General features: G+C 37.5%; 1 pseudogene across 1 annotated transcript; it reads right to left on the bottom strand.

Annotated features, from left to right (window-relative positions):
• Positions 1-11,748: 11,748 nt before the first annotated feature.
• LOC147940327 (putative lipid-binding protein AIR1B pseudogene) lies at positions 11,749-12,367 on the bottom strand (annotated as a pseudogene). The gene has a single exon (XR_015564603.1). The product of XR_015564603.1 is annotated as a putative lipid-binding protein AIR1B pseudogene (transcript).
• Between the last annotated feature and the right edge of the window lie 8,342 nt (positions 12,368-20,709).

Here is a 20,709-nt window from a genome sequence, read left to right as displayed (position 1 = left end):
TTTTAAAGCTTCATAGTAGGCTGATTTAGCTGAATATATCCCATTTAATGTAGGAAGCCAAGCCCAGATGTCCAGAGCTCATTTGTATCTTGGTTTTAGGGATAAAATTTCTTTTGCATAAGCTAGAAGAAAGAGATGGATGAGATCTTTGTTCTATTCTCTAGAGCCCGAGAGTAGGAGACTAGCAACTGTAAGGTTTTGGGAGACTTCAGTAGGGGAACCCATAGGTGATAAAGGGCAGAAATTCTACAGATCGGGGTGGTTGATCCCATACCAATGAGTTTTGCTAGGTTTCCTGAGGACTCTTCCCATATAAATGCTCCTCCACTCATGTGACGCTGAGTTGAGAACCATATAGTCAAGAAGTGAAGATGTTTAACAGTAGAATTTGAATTATAGGTATGGATATATCTGACACCCAATAGGACTTTAGCCGGAAGATAGTTTGGTATAGAAGGATCTCCAAACTAATTTTTGCTAACAATGCTCTATTAAAGGTATGGATATATCTGACACCCAGTCCCCTTGTCTTAAACGATTCAGTCATTTTCTTCCAAGAAATTGAACTCATTTTTTTTCTTCCAAGTATTGGATTCCCACCAAAACCTAGTGAGAGCAGCTTGAATACATTTGCAAAGAGAGCTTCGGAGATGGAAGCAAGACATAGTGTAGGTAGATATTGCTGCTAGAACTTATTTCAACATAGTGATCTTCCCTACTTGAGGAGAGGAAACGAGAAGACCAACTCAAAGCTCTCTGTTTGATCCAGTCAACAATTATATTGAATAAGTCATTTTTCTTCGGGTTAAATAATTCTGGTAAACCCAAATATTTCCCTTCTCCTCCTTCTTTCTCGATCCGTAGAAGCTGTTTGATCTGATGCTTTCTCATATTTCTGTAGAAAAATTTGTAGAGTTCTGCAAAATTTTGGATCTGATCGGCCAAAAACATTGTATCATCCACAAAGAGGAAATGATTTACTCGAAGACTTCCTTTTGCAACTCTTATCCGTAAAAAAAACGTAGAGTTACCAAAAGGTAACGGTCGTTATATTATGTCAGTATACATATATATGGATATAATCTGAAATCTTAGGCTACACCACATAGATAATACACCACATAGATAATAATAGTTAAATGATTGAGTGAGAACGAAGTTGAACTTTTGGTGTACATATATCTTTTTGAAAGTTGACCCGAAATATTGGGATGGGTAAAGATTTAATTCAAATAACCAATTACATTCTGATGCTTCGGTTTTCATAGAATATAATTTGTTTCCAAAACAACATGGTCCACACTTCATAATATTTGTTAACAATTCATAATCTAAACTCCCGATAATTTAGTTGAAATATACAATTGTCTCGTGTCCTTTTCGATTGTCATTGGGCCAGAAATAAAAAACAAATTTTAATCCACACTTGATCACAATTTTAAAAATAATATTAAAATAAAAGAAAAAATATCAATGAGTTTATCGAGTCAAAAAAAAATCAAAAAAAAAATATCAAGATTCGTAAAAGTAAAAATTTTAAAAGAAAAAAACAAATGTTAATTTTCACTGATCAGAATTTTAAAATAAAAGAAAAAAAAATTAACAGATATAACAATCAGAAAAAATCAAGAAAAATTCAAGATTCATAAGATAAATATTGAAATTAAAGATAAACTGTAACATCCGCGAACCGAAATCCCGGTTTAGGGATTGCATCGGTCGATGCACTATGTTTGATTCTGGAACTACTCATAGCTTAATTACTCCAGAGTGTGCAGAGAGCGCGGGAATCAGAGGGGATCCTAAGAAGCGTACTGGAGTTGTTAGAGTTTCGGGAGGCAAGTTCCTGAAAGTTATTGGACGAGCTAGAGGAGTTGATATTCAGATCGCGGGGGAGTTGTAGCCAGCTTATTTGCTTATCAGTCCAGTGGAGTTGTATGATGTTATTCTCGGGATGGATTGGTTGCATCGGCACATGGTGCATTTGGATTGTCATCGGGGTAGAGTGGAGTTTGAGCGTCCAGGAGGGAAGTTGGTTTTTCAGGGTATTAGACCGACTTCGGGGAGTCTCGTGATCTCGGCCATTCAGGCTGGGAAGATGATCGAGAAGGACCGTGAGGCTTATTTGGTTACTATATCAATGCCAGAGTCAGTGGAGAAGTCTACGGTTAGCGGTATTCCGGTTGTTGAGGAATTTGAGGATGTGTTTCAGTCATTGCAAGGATTACCACCATCTCGGTCGGATCCTTTCACGATTGAACTGGAACCGGGGACGACGCCGTTGTCCAAGGCTCCTTACAGAATGGCTCCAACAGAGATGGTAGAGCTGAAGAAGCAGCTAGAGGATTTGTTGAGTCAGGGATTCATCCATCCTAGTGTATCACCGTGGGGAGCGCCGGTGTTATTTGTCCAGGAAAAGGATGGGAGTTTCCGGTTGTGTATTGATTACCGGGGTTTGAACCGGGTCACTGTGAAGAACAAGTACCCTCTTCCTAGGATCGATGAGTTGTTGGATCAGTTGAGAGGTGCTACTTGGTTCTCCAAGATAGATCTAGCGTCGGGTTATCATCAGATCCCGATAGACGAGGTAGATGTGAGAAAGACTACATTCAGGACAAGGTATGGACCTATGAAATATTAAAGTTTCTTAAGAAGTTTTTAATTTCACTTTTTCAAAATTAAGAATAAAATTTGTTTTAAGATACTTTCATTACATTCTTTGATGGAGATACTCTAAGTACATTAGGAATTCTAAACCGACATTAAATAAGAAGAGGTAGGATGCTGGGCCTTGTGGACTTGGACATGTATGGGCCGGTTATGGAGATCCATCTTCAATGGTTTACAACAATCCCCTTTGGATGACATAACCGTTCAAATGCTAAGAGGTCATCATAATACGCTTGGGGATGATGCCTCATTAAAACCTTACCAGGAAAACCCATTGGGACAATACCATGGTGAAGGAAAAAAAGTACAACACGTATTACAGCCTCTGTTCTAAGCATCACTAAAAGTCATTGAGTCTGCGCTTCCCAATCTGATGCTTGAGCTTCCTGAAAGTTGATGTCCGTAATGACTTGGTGAAAAGATCGGCTGAATTGTCGCAGGATGGAACTTGCGCCACTTAAACTTCTCCGGCCTTTTGTAGTACATGTGTGAAGAAGAACTTAGGCAATATATGTTTCGTCTGATCTCCCTTGATGTAACTGATAACAGGTTTTTCACCCAGGGTATCAATTCCCTATGCAGTTGTAGTACAAAGGGTTATCAATCCAAATGGTTGTTTATGATAGCAGGAAGGATGCAATCAGAACAATGCAAGTCAAGCCAAGCAAGAATGGGGTTTTGTCTAACAATCCTAAAATAATAAAAGAAAAGAATATAAACAAGGAACCACACGACCTAAGCACTCGATGCAAGCATTCGAGTACAAGATCGGGTGGGGTGATCGAGTAAGCAAAGAAGGTATGAACAACTCGAGGGGTTACTCGAAGCAGGTGATCGTGTACCTGTTCGGGTAAGGGATCGAGTGATGAATAGAAATGCAAGCAATTAAAATACGAAAGCTTCTAAGGATGGGGTAATCAAATCCTAAGTATTCCTAACCAGTATAGATGTCTTACATGCCTCAAGCAAATATTTCCTAGAAAATGAATCTCTAAAATCTTGTTAAAACACTCTCGTGATAGAAACAATCAACCTTGATCACTCCCCTACCTAACTCTCGTTGGAGAAACATGACCAAGCAGGCATTAAGATCCGATTCATTATTGTCAGTAGACCCCTTACTCATCTAATCACTTAGGCTAAGTGAGTAAATCTCTAGCATTGGTTGATTCAAGCATCTCATCTACACCTCTCGGTGGTAAAACACCTTAGATCTAATCTCATCCTCTCGGTTTGTTGACAACATTAAGAACACCAATCTAGAAGGAAATCTATTAAACATATACAATCAACTAAGACATCCTAACCGATCAAGAACACAAAATCATCTATCCCATCCCTATAAACTTTACTACACTACTCGGAAATCATAGCAGGAAACATCAAAGCAAATATAAACGAAAATTGCATTATATTAAACGATAAAGTAGAGGGATTAGAATACAAGATAGAAATCTAAAGAAATGATAACTAGTTATGAAATAAAATCTAAAACAAAAGGGAAAAGTGTTTGAGTCGCTCAGTTCTCTCACAGAAGCTCTCCCTCTCTGGTTTGAGGGTCTGCGGCGTGCTCGTTTGCGAGGAAGGAGAGGAGGGGTTTATATATGGAAACCCCTTTGACCTAGCTTCCCAGACCTGCCCGAGGGTCTACTCGATGGGGTACACGAGGATGAGGTCGAGTTAGTCCTCGGGTAGATCTTCGGGTTGGTCTTCATGCTCTTGGATCCTCCTCGATCGTGTTGGGGTTCAGACTCGTTCTTCCAGCTCGATGGCTCCTTCGGATACATCTTCGGGTTTGTCCTTGTTTTTCCCCATTTTAGGCTCTTAAGCACCTGTTATCATCCAAAATATGAAAATGCAAAAATGCAACACCCTAAATGGCCTAAAAGTGAATTCCTACAGTTAATGACCTAAAAATGCTAAGTTAAGGGTATGAATAATGCAAAATATGGACAAAAAAGGATGCTAAAAACATGTAAATTAAAGAGTTATCAGATCCCCAAACTTAAATCTTGCTAGTCCTCTAGCAAGGAAGTAGGAGAGTGCGGTTTGAAAATGGGGACTCATAACCTTTATATATTGTGACAACCCGTCCCGCGGACCCCATTAGTCCCCCGCTAGCTGCCCCAATTGACCGTCCGTGGACCCAACTAGCCCCCCGCTAGCCGTCCCAACGGACCCCAAGCTGGCCCTGTAGGGCATCAATCCTAACCCATCACTGTGGATATCCAAATCCACCAGTAGGTTATTGGTGCGCCAGGAGTTCCTCGAACCTTGGTCCCCACCCTTTAACAACTTTCCCACAGGACAAGCTGTCACTAATTGACCTGCAGATCAATTGGTGGCAACTTCTCCTGTGGGAAGGTTGATAAAGGGTGAGGACTAAGAGGACATCTATTGGACCTAGATCAACGAGTAGTACAAGAATATTTTCTTTATTTGGTTTATTTTCTTTCCAAAAAAAAATGGTGTTGTATTTGATTTTTTTTTTCCTTTGTTGCGTTATTTTTGCATTTACTTCCGGCTTTAGGGCTAGCTGAAGGACTATTATAAAGTCTCCCTACAGTAGTTGTACGATTTTTCACCTTTGATAATAATAGAAATGCCGAATTTTCTTACTTCTTCTCTTAGAGTGTTCTTGAGAGGATAAACTTGTTCTTTGTTTTTTGTGTGCGATTCCAGAAGGCTGAGTTCGTTTCCTATATCATATCAGAGACCAATCACATCTCCGTGGTGTACTTCATTCCGCTAATAGTTCCCCTTTTAACGATCCCACAATAGAAAAGCGACCACCATCGTGTTAAATCTTCATCATCGACAATCTTTCTTAACAAGATCGAAGCAAACACCAGCTTGTGAAGCCATTATCTCAATCCCGGCACAAGTCTCACCACTGAGTCTTGTATCACATTAAAATGAGGGCATCTTACAGAATCACTCACCTGTTTGTGGAATAGGTTGTCGCCAACCGGTAAAGCATTTTGAGCTGCTTTCCAAAAGTAGCAACTTTGTCTTAGGCGAACTCTTGATGGACCAGATGTTTTTCTTTTGGGTTGTAGGAACTCAGGGAAGGGGCTAGTGTAAGTGTATCCTTTATTTCTGTGAGTTTTAAAGCTTCATAGTAGCCTGGTTTAGCTTAACATATCCCATTTAATGAAGGAAGCCAAACCAGATGTTCGGAGCCCATTTGTTGCTTGGTTTTAGGGATAAGATTTCCTTTGCATAAGCTAGAAGAAATAGAAGGATGAGATCTTTGTTCTATTCTCTAGAGCCCGAGAGTAGGAGAATAGCAACTGTAGGGTTTTGGGAGACTTCAGTAGGGGGACCCTGTAGTGATCCTCATGAAGGGATACATACCGGACAAGAAAAACACTTAAAAGGACACGTGACGAACCCAAGGAGATAAAGAAAGAAAAACCTCGACAAACGACCGAGTAACTTGTGGGAGAAGTCATTTGGACGCGGGAATGGCCAATGGCCAAAAGACGGACGTGGACCATCAGGCCATCAAGGAAATTAGATGACGGACGTTGGGGAATGGTAATGGAAAGGTTAAAAAGGAAGGAAAGGAGAGAATAGCCAAGAAAATAATAAGGAAAGGACGACAAAATGGACCATAAGAACGTAATGGCCGTGTACCAACGTATCGGCCAGGGGACTAAAGGATGGTTGGGAGTCACCGCGGGACATACCGTATGTCACGGATGCGGAGACAGACTATGGACGAAAGGACCGTACGTCTCGGACGCTGGGATAGACTACGGACGAGAGGACCGTACGTCTTGGACGAGGGGACCGATCATGGACGAGGGATTGGTTGATATCTCCAAAAATATACCAAAACTCTCTCAAAATTTCGATTGATTCTTTAGAGAAAGAGTCTAACAGATTTCGGAGAGACAAGGAGAAGGGTGATTCAAGCAAGAGGCTAAGGAGGAGAAGAGGAGCTGTCAGATCTACGGTGTGGTGAAGTCCAAGACAATCAAGTGCTGCTAAAATAACTGTGAGTTGTGGTTGTGTGTTTCAGATGATGCATGAGCTCTAAAGCTCATGTATCCATCCTTGTGTATTGTTTCCTTCTTTGATGCATGTTTTCTTTGATAGATTCATGATAACAAGCTTAATAACTTGAGTAGATCGACATGCATTAACCTAGTTGAATGCATGTGGTCTTGAGAAGGTTCAAATTGAACATGCATGCATAGATCTAACGATGAAATCAGAAAATCATGAGTTCTTGAGATGCAAAACTAATCTTGCATAATTTTTGGTTGTGTGAGCTTGCATGTTTAATTTTTGAGAAGATGGGTGTGCATGCAAATTTTTTGGGAGTTATAATCGGTGAACATGATGAAAGATTATGTTCACTTGATGAGATAAAATGCAATAATTTTCTTGCATAAATTTCTTGATGAAAATGGATGACATGCACGAAAAAGAAATGAGGAAAAATGGAGTAAAAATACAAGAAAAGGTGAATATTCTTAAGAATAATTTCACTAAGATTTTTGGAGGTTAAAAATGATTGCATGCATGTAAAAATAATCCTAAGTTGCTTGAATAACTTTCTTGCTTCACAAGGATTGTGTGGATTTTCTTGCTTGAATTTTCTTGAAATTTATAGCTTGAAAATAAATTGTTTGTCATAGAAGTACTTAAATTATTTGTGCATGTTAGCTTAGAATTTAGTACTTAATAGCTAGTTCTCATAGAATATGATCGGACTAGCGAATGATCTCTGTCCCCAAAAGTGAGTTGGTCCGGCGAGTTAACCTTCATGGTCTCGTGGCAAGGACGTTTTGATGCTTAGCTAGCTACTAGCCCGAACCGTTGCATGACGATGCGACTAAGTTGTGGAACCGGTTGGTTACTTTTGTGGTTTCATCGCGGTATGGTTGTGGGAGAATGGGACATAGTAATGAAGGGCCCTAGGTTGTGGAAGTCTAATTTTACCAATTTTGTATTGGTGCCTTATTAGCAATTCTTACCCGAAAAATGTTGCGAGTGTGGTGGTGTGATAGTCTGAATGACTAAGTGTCCAGAGGAGTCAAGTCTCTTGATATCTTCTAATTTTTCTTGTGAGACTTGTTGTGGTCTGCTGTGTGATTGACGCTTCTGCATTGCGTGTTCTGATTGCTATTGCATGTTGATTGTTGCATGTTTGAGTGTGTTGTTGTGGGGTAGTTGGGTGGGAAGATTGCATGTTAGAGGGATTACCCAACTCACTAAGTAATCTTAGATTACTCATGATAATATTTTGTCTTGAAAGACAGTGTGAGGTGGGTATAGAGCTTGGACAACTAGGAAACCGGCTAGGGCGTTTTCTTGCTGTCTTGCAAAAATTTAATATATCCTTTTCTTCGAAAATGGATCCAACTGTTTTACTTAAGTGTTTTGTTTTAATGTACATTATACATAAGTAATAAATCGAGATATCTTCATATATATTCGGACAAGTGGAAATGGTAAATGGTCCTGTCCGGGCCAGCACAATGCCGCTTGCGTGCCAAAGGTTGAGAAGCCTAAGGTGCGTACGTAGCAGGTAGGCGCCGTCGGGGAACTGGTCGAGAGTCCTAATTCGTTGGTGGAACCTCGGTCGGATTGCAGGCGGATGTCCTCTCGTGACGATCTCCGGGCCGGTCCTCAGTTAGTCCGGCCGTAGGAACGGTTTGGGGGCGTTAAAGCCCCATAGGTGATAAAGCGGCAGAGATAGAAAACCATGGAATTATACAAATCAGAGTGGTTGAGCCCATACCATTGAGTTTCCCTAGGTTTCATGAGGTCTGTTCCCATATAGATGCTCCTCCACTCATGTGATGCTTAGTTAAGGACCTTACATTCAAGAAGTGAAGATGTTTTACATTATTTACCCAATAGGACTTTAGCCCAAAGATAGCTTTGTTTTAGAAGGATTCTCCAAACTAAGTTTTGATAACAATGCAATATTAAAGGTATGGATATATCTGACACCCAATCCCCTTGTCTTAAACGATTGGGTCATTTTCTTCCAAGAGATCGAACTCATTTGTTTTTTTTCCAAGTAGTGGATTCCCACCAAAACCTAGTGAGAGTAGCTTGAATACGTTTGTAAAGAGAGCTTCGGAAATGGAAGCAAAACATAGTGTAGGTAGGCATTGCTTCTATAACTTATTTCAACATAGTGATCTTCCCTACTTGAGGAGAGGAAACAAGAAGACCAACTCAAAGCTCTCTGTTTGATTCAGTCAACAATTATATTGAATAGGTCATTTTTCTTCCAGTTAAATAATTCTGATAAATCCAAATATTTCCCTTGTCCTCCTTCTTTTTGGATCCGTAGAAGCTGTTTGCTTTTATTCTTATCTCCAATAGGGTTTTAGTAGAGAAAATGATAAATAATTTGGATTGATTATCGGTTGACCTGATGCTTTCTCATATTTTTGTAGAGAAATTTTAGATCTGATCGGCAAACAACATTTTATCATCCACAAAGAGCAAATGATTTACTCAAAGACTTCCTTCTACAACTCTTATCCCTAAAAAAAACCTAGAGCTACAAAAAGGTAACGGTCGTTATATTATGTCAGTATACATATATAAGGATATAATCTGAAATCTTAGGCTACACCACATAGTTAATAATAGTTAAGTGATTGAGTGAGAACGAAGTTGAACTTTTGGTGTACATATATTTCTTTCTGAAAGTTTGACCCGAAATATTGGGGACGGGTAAAGGTTTTCATAGAATATAATTTGTTACCAAAAGAACATGGTCCACACTTCATAATATTTGTTAACAATTCACAATCTAAACTCCCAAGAATTTAGTTGAAATATACAATTGTCTCGTGTCCTTTTCGATTTTCATTGGGCCAGAAATTTAAAAAAAACATATTTTAATCCACACTTGGTCAGAATTTTTAAAATAATATTAAAAAAAGAGAAAAAAATATCAACGAGTTTATCGAGTCAGAAAAAAATTCAAAACAAAAAAAAGGAATTCAAAATCCGTAAAATTAAAGATAAACTAAAAAAACAAATTTTAATCTACACTGATCAAAATTTTAAAGATAAATTAACAGATATAACAATCAGAAAAATCAAGAAAAAAATCAAGATTCATATTATAAATACTGAAATTAAAGATAAATTAAGAAAGAAAATTGACGTTTTAGTAAATCTAATATCAGTTGAGATGAGACTTACATTAATATATAAAAACATAGATGTGAAATTTAATAATTGTCAATTGGTTTTGAGTCGGAAATCTATGCATTTTAATATAGTGTTATAGTCTAACACAGGCTAACTGAAATAAAACCAATATATAGTCCGCCAACTCAAAAATATTAGTATTAATTTTATGTGAGATTTTTATGGAATTATGACAAAAGTTAATTTATAAAGAAATTTAATCAGAATAAAAAGTCATATGTGTTGAAAATCTCACATCTTCAAACAAACAAAGCTCTAGCAACTCTGACGACAATGAGAGTTGTGAGTGAATCCAAATTCACCAACATCTTCTTTGCTTCAGACTCGTTGACTTTAGTCTAATCACTCAATTGGGAGATCCAAGAGATTCTACATGATATACTAATTTTCTTTTCTTTTTTTGTTAATGATCTGGCTAAAGATGATCTTATTGTTGTAATGAACCCTATCTTAGTGAAATGAGAAAAGGAATGATTTACCCAAAAAAAAATGACTTCTAAAATTTTATATCAAAAATAAGGATCGTCAATTTTCTCATTACAAATTACTTTTGATTATGAATCTTATAATCTAAACTCGCTACAGCTATAATATTCTAAAATTAACATACTCTTGTTCTTGGGTAAAAATCAAGATTCGAACGGAAAACAGTTAGATTTGCAATTTTGTAAACTCTATTAACGAAGTTTAGAGTTCAGAGTACATAGCTGATTTCAAATAACGCTTACTATTTATAGTTAATAACTTTTTGTGACGATTCTATAACAACTCTAGCCCATACATGGCTTTTTGAAATTTGATGCAGATTTAATTAATCTCTGATTAGTGTATGTATGTATAGTTCACGTGTACGTACGTGTGCATTAACAAATCCAATACTCACGGACCAGATTAACGAATCCTTATGGTATTTTTAAAATAAAATATTTTTGTCTTTTATATGTTTGGGAAATCTCATTAAAATTAGTTACAATTTCATTTCAATTTATCTAATTTTTAAAATTTTATAATTATTTACATAATTTGCTATTTTAAACTTTCAAAATGGTTTCTGTATTTGCCGACCCATAAACCTTAATTAATAGACAAATTTCACAGTTCCTTTTTGCTTACATATAATGACAATTTTAATTTTAATTTTGTGTCATAGTAAAAATTAGTTAAATTGTTATAATAGAAGAAGATGAAGGGAGATGTGACAACAATTTCATAGTAACTTTCGTATAGTTTAATATTTTATTTTGTAAATGGGAAATTGCAATATCAACGAAGCAAAATTGTGTTCTGCGTCCAAATATGTAGTTGGAATCTCTAGACTTCACCATACAAATACAATTCATACATCTGTCTTCGTGGCTAAGTACTTAGCCAGGAAAGTATCAAAAGATTGTCTGTGTTCTTTCTATTGACAACGGGTAAATCATGTTTCAAAAAGATGGTTCTTTATCCATCATTCATCACTCGAAAGGTTTAGTTGATAGGACGGCTTGTCTCGCAAAGGTATCAATTTCATTTTACAAATTTTTTTGATTTCTGCAAAGATTGAATGATTATGTCCCAAGTCAAGCCAAAAGTCGATTACCGTATGATTTATGATTTTTCGCTTTTAGTATAGTTACTTTAATACTTTAACTTCTAATATATTTTTGAATACTATGTTCTATGTATACTTCTTTAACATCACAATATATATAGTTCTTATATCCAGTTCTGCAGAAATATCTTCTCTAGTTTGATACTTTTATTAATCAGATTCGTTTTTGCCAGCAATGGTCTGTTTGTACATGTCTTAATGTTTACAACGGAATACTAATAAGGGCATGTTTTGTAGTGATATATATAGTATTACAGTATAATGTCACCTTGGTTTTTAAGATAGGCATATAGACAACGACATCGGTTCATACTTTATTAATCATATCCGGAAGACAAAGTTACAAAGAAGAAATGGAGGAACAATGAAGCAAAGGAGTGCAAACTTGCCGATTACACACACACAACCCCACTATCCATTATTATTGCATGACAACGTCAATAAAACGAAACATCAACTGTATGATTCATTCATTTTATAGGTAAGTTATAAGTGTTCAACTTACAAGCACTGGTAGTTCGCTGGAGCTGTTCTACCGCAAACATTGAGGAGTACGGTGAGATCGATGGGAAGGTTAAGGTTGATTCCAAGAACGTTAGCCTTGACCAAAGTGCAGAGGCAGGCTGCGGCCTCAAGGTCAGCCAAGCCTTGGATGAGAGTGCAGCATGGCTGTACAGGTGGGCTTCCCACTGTTATGTTCACTATCTTGAGAACATTTGCGCACAGAGCGACCTTAAGGGTATCATTAGGACAAGTCCCTGTGGTCGCAGTGGTGTAAGTGAAGAAGAGGAGGTTGAGGGAAAGGAAGAGTGCAAGGGAGGTTCTTGGAGCCATTTGTTTTGGGAGTTGAAAAGGCTTAAGAAGTATTAGTGAGTTTAAGTTTGTATGAGATTGGTGGAGAGAAATGTTAAGTGTTTAGTGGGTATTTATAGGGTTTCCATTAGGAGATAAATGTGAAGGTTTGCACTAGGAGACAAATGTGAAGGTTCCGATGAGTTGACTAATTTTTCTTTTAAAATATGATTCAATTGTTCAAATTAGCTGGTTCTCTCTAAAAGTATATGGTTATAATTTTAAAGAACGTACAACTTGGTGCCTTGGTGGTAAGAAATTATATGTCTAAAAAAACAGAAAAATTGGTTAATTAATGAGATCGTTTTAAACTTTTAACACAAACTTGAGATCTAAAGTCAATTTGATAGTGTGGAAAAAAAATCCAAATTCGTCGAACTTAAAAGAAAAAAAATTGTGAATACTAATTTGGCCAATTTGCAGGTTTTCAAATACGGAAGGACAGCCTTGTCCAATATGAATTGTTACAAGAAAAAAATTGCAAGAATTAGATCCAATATATGAGAAAATCAACGTTGTTATTTCTCTTTCGGATAATATGTTTCTATATTGAATTGAGATGTATGCGCGAGTCATACTACTTATGTCCTTTTGCTGAATAAATAACATAAAATTTCGTGTATTAGTTGTATCTATTTGATCATATTTCGGATTATAAAAAGGTCGAACATGCCAATACGTGGTTGACGGCATGGGTAGTGCGGCTATAGGAGAGATCGAGTAATTTGGAAAAAGTAATTTTGTTCATCAAAGGTTTTTGTCAGAAAAATCAATTATATTCTTATATCAATCAATAATTTTAAGATCTAAATTCAGATAAATAATCAAAGATCTAGCATTAAGAACAACCTATGGTGTTGAACAAGAAAGATAATGAATCCAAACAATTAATCAATCTAATAATCCATGAAATCCCTAATGATAAACCCTAAACCTAACAAGCAGATCTACTCATACATAATTGTGAGAACACAAATCATGAATAAAATAGATAGCATTAAGAGATTAAAGAAAGAAGAAAATGAATTCTGAATCTTCTCTGAAGGAGTCGTGATTTTTCTCTCCAAAAGTTCTCTAAAAATCTCTCAGGGTTTTCTCTCAAAAGTTGTAGGAAAAAATAAAGCTTAGGTCTAACCAATGATCATAAAAATCCTATATATATTCCTAAAACATGTCCAGGGACTAATGATGCAAATATAGAAAACATTGGGGTGGTTTTATAAATTTTCAAAAATTGTGGGAAAGCTTCCGATTTGTCTTGTGGACACTGCATCGATCGACATATATGAAGCATCGATCGATGCTTACTCTTGAACTGGTCTCCCAACTTCGTAGCTCAGCCTCAATGCTTGATTATACTCCAAATCTTCTTATTTAGCTCCATTATGCTCCCATCCTAAATCTTATAAAGACTCAAAAGACTCTAAAAATACCAAAAAGACTCTATAAATAAGACTTATATTATGGCTAAAAACACCTAAAAACCATGATATATCAACTCTCCCAGACTTAGCATTTGCTTGCTCTCAAGCAAAACATAAACTTAGACTTGTGAAAGAGGTTTGAAAATGCAGAAACTCTTTTTATTTCCAAAAGTATTACCATAATCATCCAAACCATAATCCATATGCTTAGCAAATAAATCCAAATCAAACCACCATGTACATCTCCGTTGACATTCATAACATCCCAAATTCAAACAAAATTCCACTACTTCCTCCATTAAGCCTTCATTGGTGGGTCTCATCAATTTGATCAATGTTAAGAACCTTCTAGACTCATTCCCGTACAATACCATAACAAGCAAGACAAATCTTTACCACCAGTGGTACTCTTTCTCTCCCCCAGACTTATTTTATTTAATCTTCCTATGATCTTTGTTTTTTTTTCTTTTTTTTCTTAATATCTTTTTTTTTTAAATCAAAGGTGTAGGCGAATAATGTGGTCATCGGTAATTTACCTACCCCTCGCTTCCAAGCTTTGTGTGATCATTTGACTCAAGAGTAGAATAATGAGGTCATAGGTAATTTACCTACCTCTCTAAACTGATCAAAATCATCTCATCTTTTATTCTTTTTTTAAAAAAAAAACAAAGTTCCCAGGAAACATATTTCAAACTTTAAATAGGGGAGAGGAGTACCAATTTTTTTTTCTTTTTCTGAAATCTTACTTGTCAGGTATAAACAAGGAGCCAAACTCTAAGAACATCAATCTCTTTGATGAGGTAAAAAGAAAAGTACAGAAATTACCTCAGGCTTTTATGGATTCTGTTGGAAATTCGGATGTCTTTGGTAAGCTGGTCAGCCTTTGGATTTTTCGTTAGGCGGATTTGTGGATTCAATCTGCAGCATTAATCAACCAAGGCAGTACACTAAAAAGAAAAATCATAATTCCAACAATTTTTTTGACTCAATCATTTTTTTTTCGACTGACTCTCAAAAACAAAAACTTTTTTCGACTGACTCTCAAAAACAAAAACGTAGTTAGTAACTGCCTCCCCCAAACTTAAACAACATTGTCCCGAGTGTTATCAAGTAAGAGATTGGCGAAGAAAAATAAATAAAAACGAATAAGTATTGAAATTGTGAACAAAATCGGTTTACCAATCCAGATGTTCTGTGTCGACCGATGCTGATGGTGTGTCGGTCGATGCACTTTGCAGATGCAGAGAGTTCCAGCATTACTCCTGAGTTAGCTGCGATTAATTTGTGTTTTTCTCATTCCTTGGCTGTTAGCACTGCTAAGAATCACTCAAACACAAGATTAAATGCAACATGATAGATAGAAGTTCATAATTCAATACAAATTCAAACTGACTCAAAGCAAGAATAAAAATGACTCAATTTAAGTGGAAAAGAAAAACCTATGAGTGGGTTGCCTCCCACTAAGCGCTTGTTTTAAGTCATTAGCTTGACTGTGTCGGATCTCAGGCATCCGGTGGATTGGAACATGGCAATGAATGCTTCCGAGAGTATGTCCTCTTCATCCAAGGGCGTGTGTAGGCAGTAGGTACATGAGATCTGCCAAGGATGTGAGGATCATGACCAGGACGGGACTGAGGTATGGGTGACTTTCTTTTAAGTCCTGCAAAATCATCAACAGAAGAAACAAGCGCTCTACGATAATCTCGTGGCTTGGTTAACTACAAAAAAAGTTTTTGTACCTTTGAAATTCTTATTGATGAATGGAGAAGGTTTAGGAGAAGGAGATGCTTACCTTGGCTTTACCTGTGGATTCTGGACTTTGGAATGGTGAGATTTCAGCTTTACAACTGGTCGAGGACTTGCAGCTAAGGAATCAACTCAAGAATGCCACCTTTATGTCATTCCAGGTCTTCAGAGATCCTGGTTTCAAGTGCCTTAGCCAATGAGATGCTTCCCCAACAAGAGAGTAGGGAAAAAGCTTGCAGTAGATATAGTCCTCTGTGACGCCATTAGCCTTGATGCTTGTGACTATATCCTCAAAATGCTCAATGTGGTCTAGAGACTTCTCATGCGGCAAGTTCTGGAATGGCCTTTGTCTAACAAGAGCAAAGTAGGCAGACTTCAACTCAAAATCATTCCTTGGGAATGGAGGAGGGACAATTGCGGAGCGGTTCTCATAGAATAAGTGTGGTCTGTTGAAGTCCACAAGAGTCTTGAAAAGTTCTCCATTGTTGTCTCGTCTGCCCTGAAGGATCTGCTGGTTGTGACCTTCCAAATCGGCTCTGGCATTGCGTCGGTCGATGCCTTCTTGGTTGCGTCAATCGATGTCGTTGTTGCATCGGTCGACGCAATGTGCATTCTCATCGGTCACGACGAGTTCTTCCTGAATAACCTGTCCTTCAGCATCAAGTTTCTGGTCTTGCTCATTGCGCACATTACCCTCTTGATCCCTCAAAACTCCAGCCTCATCAGGTCTCAATATGATTGTATTGGCCATCTTCGCTGACTTGGCTGCTTTTGTGTTATCACGCTCTAGTTGTCCTAACTCTTGGTTTGTAAGCATGGGTAGTGCGGCTATAGGAGAGATCGAGAATTAGTACTCGATTTGTAAATTATATTCTTTTTTTAACTGATAATGAATTAACCTTTACTTAACGACAGTATTTCTATAAAAACTGAAAAAAAGAAAAGAAATTGGTATGGTTCAAATAATATGTTGGGTGATCATCGTTTTGTTGATGTATAAACAAGTTTTTAAAGTCTTTCGAACGTAGCAAACCGAAAGCTTCTTTTTTGGACAAAGCTATTAATGGGTTAAGTTAGGTTTCCGTACAAAACAACCAAAGAGCTTCTTTTGCTAATGCATCTGCATCGTGATTTTAGTTGCGGGGAACAAAATTAAAAGTGCAAACACCGAAAAAGTTTGAGATAGCTAGGAGATCGTGGAGAATCACATGAAGTTTCTTGATGTGGAGCTTCCGATTGAGTTCTTGGACAAGGTTGAGCGAGTCCGAAGCAAGAGAGACAACCTTTCGATCTGATTCGATGGCACCAACCGCTGCTAAAGTTGCTAAAGCTTCGGCCATCAGGGGCGATCCCACATCCAACACCGTGGATGAACCTCTCCAGATTGTGAGATTGTACTTGTTTTTGAAAATCCAACCCGATCCAGCTCTACCATCTTGCTTTCAAGCCACGTCGGTAAAACAAGTCACTAAATCTAGGAGGATTTGGGGTTGCAATGGGGATTGAGAAGGCGTCCGGAGGTGAGATCGGGGGAGTTGAGTCGATTGCCAGTTTTTTGCCCTAGTGATGGCAATTGATATGCTCAAATTTAACCCTGAGCAACTATCTCAAATTAAGAGATCAACTGTAGTACTTAGGGATCAAATCCACAAAGACTCCAGATTTACACAATAGATTTAATAATCTTTTAATTATGATAAACATAAATATTGTAATTAAATTGCAAGATTAAACAGAAAATAAAAGAGATGTAAATTCAGATGGATGAAACGCTAGGCCTAGGGAAATTCTAAGGAAATCATGGAAAATCAGATCAATTAATTTGGCTCAAAAGTCTCAACATCTTCAGCAAAATGGGCAGACTTCTTTCTCACAAGAAGATTGTGCACTGTATCCAGCTTAGCATTCACCGTAGAAAACTGATTTGAAGCATGGCCTTCATGTGCTCTTTTCCACTCTAAGTCTGCATTCTTGGTGCTATTGCTTGATGCTAGCCTTTCAATCAATTGTACAGCTTCATTCGGATACCTTGTCTTGAAGTTCCCATCACTAGCTGCATCCAAAGCCATCTGATACCTCCAGTTAATACCGCTGAAGAAGATACTGATCAACTGCACCTCCGAGAACCCATGATGCGGACGATCCCTCTAGTATGCTTTGAACCTCACCCAAGCAGCTTTGTAAGATTTAGCTGGGCCTTGTCTAAAGGTGGAAAGCTTAATCCTCAGCTAGAAGTAGTTCAAGAATGCCACCTTTATGTCATTCCAGGTCTTCAGAGATCCTGGTTTCAAGTGCCTTAGCCAATGAGATGCTTCCCCAGCAAGAGAGTAGGGAAAAAGCTTGCAGTAGATATAGTCCTCTGTGACTCCATTAGCCTTGATGCTTGTGACTATATCCTCAAAATGCTCAATATGGTCTAGAGACTTCTCATGCGGCAAGTTCTGGAATGGCCTTTGTCTAACAAGAGCAAAGTAGGCAGACTTCAACTCAAAATCATTCCTTGGGAATGGAGGAGGGACAATTGCGGAGCGGTTCTCATAGAATAAGTGTGGTCTGTTGAAGTCCACAAGAGTCTTGAAAAGTTCTCCATTGTTGTCCCGTCTGCCCTGAAGGATCTGCTGGTTGTGACCTTCCAAATCGGCTCTGGCATTGCGTCGGTCGATGCCTTCTTGGTTGCGTCGATCGATGCCGTCGTTGCATCGGTCGACGCAATGTGCATTCTCATCGGTCACGACGAGTTATTCCTGAATAACTGTCCTTCAGCATCAAGTTTCTGGTCTTGCTCATTGCGCACATTACCCTCTTGATCCCTCAAAACTCCAGCCTCATCAGGTCTCAATATGATTGTATTGGCCATCTTCGCTGACTTGGCTGCTTTTGTGTTATGACGCTCTAGTTGTCCTAACTCTTGGTTTGTAAGCTTAACAACTGGACCAGTAGCATTTTTTCTGGTGCTAGGCTTAGGCATGTACCTGAAACACACAAGAGAAAAGAAACAAAAGTGTGTGAGTAAAATAGAAAAATAAAAATTTAGACAAAATCAAAGACTTTAATCTAATGGTGAATCAAAAGAGTCCCCGGCAATGGCGAAATCAATTGTAGTACTTAGGGATCGAATCCACAAAGACTCCAGATTCACACAATAGATTTAATAATCTTTTAATTATGCTAAACATAAATATTGTAATTAAATTGCAAGATTAAACAGAATATAAAAGAGATGTAAATTCAGATGGATGAAATGCTAGGCTTAGGGAAATTCTCAGGAAATCATGGAAAATCAGATCAATTAATTTAGCAAGCAAGATTCAATAATTAAGCACCGTTCTTGAACTCTAAAAAACACAATTTTAAAATAAATCAGTTCTCACTGCAAATATTATCTAAGTTTTAAAACCCGAAAATCCAAATCTCTTTGCAAAATTCAAGTTAAAAACTAGCAATAAAATCAAGTTTAGATAAGTTCACAAAATAACTAATTCAAATCTCTTTGCAAAAAGTAATTTTGCTCACCAAAGGTTTTTGTCAGGAAAATCAATTATATTCTCATATCAATCAATAATCCTAAGATCTAAATCCATATGAATAATCAAAGATCTAGCATTAAGAACAACCTATGGTGCTGAACAAGAAAGATAATGAATCCAAACAATTAATCAATCTACTAATCCATGAAATCCCTAATGAGAAACCCTAAACCTAACAAGCAGATCTACACAGACATAATTGTAAGAACATCAATTATGAATAAAATAGATAGAATTAAGAGATTAAAGGAAGAAGAAAAAGTAGTTCTGAATCTTCTCTGAAGGAGTCGTATTCTTCTCTCCAAGAGTTCTCTAAAAATCTCTCAGGGTTTTCTCTCAAAAGTTGCAGGGAAAAAATAAAGTTTAGGTCTAAACAATGACCATAAAAATCCTATATATTTTCCTAAAACACGTCTAGGGACTAATGATGCAAATATGCAATACATTGGGCCGGTTTTGTAAATTTTCAAAACTTGTGGGAAAGCTTCCGAATTGTCTTGTGGACACTGCATCGATCGACACATATGAAGCATCGATCGATGCTTACTCTTGAACTGGTCTGCCAACTTTTTAGCTCAGCCTCAATGCTTGATTATACTCCAAATCCTCCTATTTAGATCCATTATGCTCACATCCATGCTAAATCTTATAAAGACTCCAAAGACTCTAAAAATACCAAAAAGACTCTATAAATAAGACTTATATCATGGCTAAAAACACTTAAAAACCATGATATATCAGCAATCAGGACAGCCTCACTAGATGAGATCTGTTTTTCATTGAAGATCTTTTGATTTTGTGATGTCTAAATGGACCAGAAGATCCAGGGAGCAAGGGATCCTTCTCCTATTCTGGTGGGAGGGAGGCAGATCGCGTTAATTGCAGCAGATATACCAACCGACACAGAGGAAACCGCTTATGTATCAAAGTCAGATTTGAGGGGGCTAATTTCCAGACTTCCTTTGAAAAAAAGACAGTGGAAGAGGAGTTCAAGGACAAATTCATCACCTTCATGATGCGGACATCGATCCTAGCATCCAAACCGCCGAACCAGATTTTGTACAATATCTTGTACCAGAAGTACGAGAAGGTTCCATGATACGATCATAGCCTAAACAGCTCAAAAAGAGGTTTACCTTAGTTGTGCAAGATATTGTAAGCTCCCTAGAACTGAAGGATGTCAACTGGTCTGTACCAGCTTCATGCCACCACAACGGATATGATCACATTTTCAAGGAAGAGCTTGCTGAAGGCTTTTACCAAATGAGCCTTGAACAAACCAGTCCCCCGGTATGAAACCTCTTTTGGCAGGTCGAGGAATCCCTAGAAGTCAAAAGAAGACATTGGAGCCGCAACTGACTTGCGAAACAAGTTTAACCTTCATGAGCAATCAAGATAGTAAAGATCAAGACCAAGAAATTGAGGACATGGAAGAGCATCAAGAGACAGATCAAGGTACTTTATAGGGATTCCAGGAAGACCTCTACTTCAAGAAACAAGCCAGCAAATAAATACAAGACAGGAGCTGTGAAGTAGTTCAAAGAGTAGTACAAGAAATGACTAAGAGGACATCTATTGGACCTAGATCGCATCTAGGTAAGACGCATCACGAGAGTTTAAGTATGTTTAATATTTTCTCTATTTGGTTTATTTTCTTACCAAAAAAAATGGTTTTATGTTTGATTTTATTTTTTTCCTTTGT

Source organism: Camelina sativa, chromosome 8, assembly GCF_030686135.1.
Source record: "Camelina sativa cultivar CO46 ecotype springtype chromosome 8, ASM3068613v1".
Lineage (NCBI taxonomy): Eukaryota > Viridiplantae > Streptophyta > Magnoliopsida > Brassicales > Brassicaceae > Camelina > Camelina sativa.
This window is presented reverse-complemented; position numbering and strand designations above follow the sequence as displayed.